This window comes from Helianthus annuus, chromosome 1 (assembly GCF_002127325.2).
Source record: "Helianthus annuus cultivar XRQ/B chromosome 1, HanXRQr2.0-SUNRISE, whole genome shotgun sequence".
Lineage (NCBI taxonomy): Eukaryota > Viridiplantae > Streptophyta > Magnoliopsida > Asterales > Asteraceae > Helianthus > Helianthus annuus.
Window position 1 is genome coordinate 104,468,078 of NC_035433.2, and position 4,119 is coordinate 104,472,196.

Here is a 4,119-nt window from a genome sequence, read left to right on the forward strand (position 1 = left end):
CTCAAAATTTGTACTACCTTAACTCCTTAGGTTACATTATGCGTGTATGTATGGGGATAATACCGAGGTAGATAACCACAAAAACCAAATTAAACCTTGATCACATCAGATGAATCCACGTATATATGACAACAACACGAATCCAATGGTTAAAAGGTATGTGTTTTAGCATTTGGTGTCGAAGGTACAAGACGTATCGACGTATAGTCTAGTGTAATCCAGTTAACAGGGGTTCCCAAAAAGGAGTTTTGACTAATAGGATTCTCAAACGATTGGTCACAGTATGCAAATTTTCACAGACCATAGCATCCGCTATATGAACTCAAAATCAACAACTTGGAGATGAAAATGACCTGTCAACTTTCGAATAAGTAAATGGTAAGGATTTGTGTGTTGACATTCTTGAATTGCGAAAATATGCCGATTGAAATACAAGCGAATCTGGTGTATCATTGTCTTGATTCGTAGTTGCATCAGAAATGTTTAAATGACAAGTCAAACGAAAGTATATACAGTTTTGTGTGAAACGGTTGACCCTGTTTAGCACAAGTTACAAGTTTGTAATGACACCACAAGGTGTCGCAATGACATAATTCAATAATAGTGGTGACTGAACAAGTTCACCGAGTTTGAAATCAAATGAAGGCGTACGGAGACAATCTGAAGATTTGATTTACACAATGTCATAAAGTTTTCAGTTGAACAAGGAGTATCAAAGAGCCACTGTTTTTGATTGAAGGTGAGGAAGTACTGAGTACCGCAAGGTATTCGATCGACAATGAAAGAATCGTTAGGAGGTACATTGTGCTTATGAAATGAATCTATGTACCCTTGCCTTAACACACAACTGTGTTGAGACTGCTTTAATTGTGATAAATAAGACGGATTTAGAGCAAATTAGTAAATAAATAATTAAATCCGTGTATGGAGTGAGTAACCAAATTAGCGCAAGCTTCAATTTCGTGAAAGTATCACTGTAAGGTATCGAAATCAACAAATGGTTTAGTGGAGTCGTAGACTAACCAAATCTACTGCGACTCGAACGAAAGAACCTTTGCAAAAATATTTGAATATGATGTTCCTAATACATCATATGGCGTCTTAAATTGAATATGCAAAGTGGATAAGTTCAAGCAATTGGACTTGGTTTCAGCGTAACTTGACAATAAACGTATGTACCAACAAGGGGAATCTCAGCATGGTTACAAAAATAAACCATGAGTGTAACTTGAAAAAAAAGAAGTCTCAAGAAAGTGTGTTGGCTTGGTAACAAAAGAGCCAATAGTTACAATAATGTAGGTCATTCGATTTATAAATCAGTAATTAGGCTTAATAAAACAATATTTGAACTTCTATGAAGCGGTTATTCGAAACGGAACCACATGCGTAGCAAGTGTTGCATGTGCGACATATAAGTTTCCGAGTACTGAAACAATAAGTATGAGGTAATGACCAAGTATTCGAAGCAAATGTGTGCTCGCTCTCAGCGAAGAAAATCAATGCGATGCAACTACCATTAAGTGGAGTAGAGATGCAAACATCTACTTGCTAGAAGCAAAAGTGAAGGTTTCAACAAAAGATGTTCAAGTACTTTCTGTTTTGTTAACTAAATTGGCATCTATGTCAGGTTAATGGGGTTTGATTGAGTTAACAGATGTGGTTCCTAAGTAATAGCCCTTACGAGTTTGGTCTGGGTTTCCCAAAGACCCTAAGTATATGTATCCTAGATTCTCAGAGTTTCGTATTCGGTGTAAGGTTGCTCCGTGCATCGTGTAGGAAACACCAGTTTTGTGTATGTTCAAAACAAGTTATTGTCCCACAATTTCCACGGCATACTTTCTTCCTGAATTCCCAGCTAATAACACTCAATCATCGATCAGTCGTGAAGTTGTAGTTGGATCCTCACAGTTAGGTACATAAGTAAGTCGTTAATCCTTAGCAAGAGTCACCGACTCTCGTGGGTTAGCTTGTTCAGATCCTGGTTGTTTGATGTTCGTATAAAAGCTATCGTCCTTCTTATTGACAAGCAGAATTGGGGTTACCCAAAAGGGAATTTTGGTCTGTTATCTTCCTTCTCTATCAACTTCTGAGGTTACACCGCCAATCCTTGCATCTCCGAAGGTGTAAGTCGCTAAGGTGCATCGACTACAGGCGCGACGCCTGGAATCAATTTGATGCGAAGTTCGACTAGTCGTTGAGGAGATAATTCTGGTAAGTCTTCGGGAAAGACTTCAGGATATTTCCTTATCACAGGAATATCTTCGTGTTTTGCTTCTTCGGCTCCCTTGTCCCCGACATGAGCCAAGAAAACAACACATCCTTTACGCAACAACTTTCGTGCCTTCAAGCAATTAGTAATTTGTAAAGGCGTACCCTGCTTCATGAGTCGTGATTGCTTCTTCGTTCGGCATCAGGATGCGGATATCAATCTCCTCTTGATCGTTTTACAACCAATCCATCCAATTACCTTGTCGATGCTTCCCAATTCATCTGGCAGTAAATTAAGCGTAACTCACGTTCTCCGGGTTCTATCTTGTCGTTTTCAATTACTTCGTTGGCCTCCGCTAGCTTCCCATTAGCTACTTCTTTTGACTGCGGATTATCTAATTTACTTGCTACTCAACCAAGTATACTCTCAAACTCTAGAGATGCGTAGCTAGTATTTGCAACAGTTTCTAGCAGCACAGATGCATAACGTTGAGTAATATGGGACGTACCGATACCCACGCTTGGATTTCTGGTGTGCTCCCCTAGCTCTGCTACTGAGCTTTTATCCTTGTGCCTGATTCTTCTTAGGGCAGTATTTTCTGAAATGCTTCTTGCTCCCACAGTTAAGACACCCTTGAGCACGTTTTTGTTTGTCACTCGTCCTACCCTTGTCGTTGTCGTTGTTTTCTACGTGATTCTCGCTGCCATCTTAGCTTCCTTTTCTATGTTCATTATCTTGCCTACAAGTTTCCTTAGGATGCCCTCTCTTGCCACAGTTATCACATTTTCCATATTTACATCGCCCGACATGATAGCGTAGACAATTGTCGCACTTAGGTAGGATACCCATGTAGCCTTTTCCCTTTTTGGCCTTCTTCTTGTTACTCGCCCGAGTAATCTTTTTGAAATTTGCGAGCTTTCTCTTGTTATCTCCAGATGGCTCTACAGGCGTCTCCTCTTTCTCTTCCATACTGGAAAATTTTTCCAGCCTCACCGCTTCTTCAGTGAGCGCCACACTTGTGTCAATGGCTTCGATGATTGTTGAAGGCTTAGATGTTGTTACCAAGCTTAGAATTTGAGGTGCCAGTCCCCCGATGAAATGTTCGATCTTCCTAGATTCTGGTTCCACCAAACGCGAAGCAACTTGTGATAATTCGCTAAATCTCTGCACATATTCAGCTATCTTTGGACCTTCCATTTTCAAGTTCCATAGTTCAGTTTCCAACTTCTGGACTTCTGCCCTAGAGCAATATCTTTTACGCATTAGTTCTTTCAGTTCACCCCATGTCAAAGCATTCGCAGCAGTCTCGCCCATTGCCTGAACATGAAAGTTCCACCATGACAGGGCCCCATCTACAAATAATCCAGCTACGTATGCGACCTGATGTTCTGGGGCACATTTGCTCAACCGTAAAACAGAATTCGTCTTCTCCACCCAACGCACAAAATTTAAGGCACCCCCAGTGCCGTCGAATTCTCGAGGGTTATGGTTCAAAAACGGCTCGTAGGTACAGCCGCTGGGTGGGTTATTTCCTGAGGTACCTCTGCCGTGTTCGGAGCGAAGGGCCTCAAGTTGTGCGACGGGTTGTGAGATGCGCCCTTGTAGTTCTGACTCTGCTGTTGTCGGCAGAGGGTTGTTGGTATCGACGTTCCCTTCTATCGACATCTTCTGAGAAGAAGATCGGTTAGGTCAGGTCTTATTGTTCAGGGAGTGCATATAGTTGTGTAGAGGTCATTTGTACATACACATAATAGGTTATCATACCATCCAATCAAGCAATTGCATAAAAATAGCATAACCAAGTAATTTGGTAATTTTGTTTAATGAGAGCATAGTAAGCAAGCACGTAGTATTATAATTACAGCACACATATATGGATCAACAATCGTGCTTAACAAAGATATAGCGAC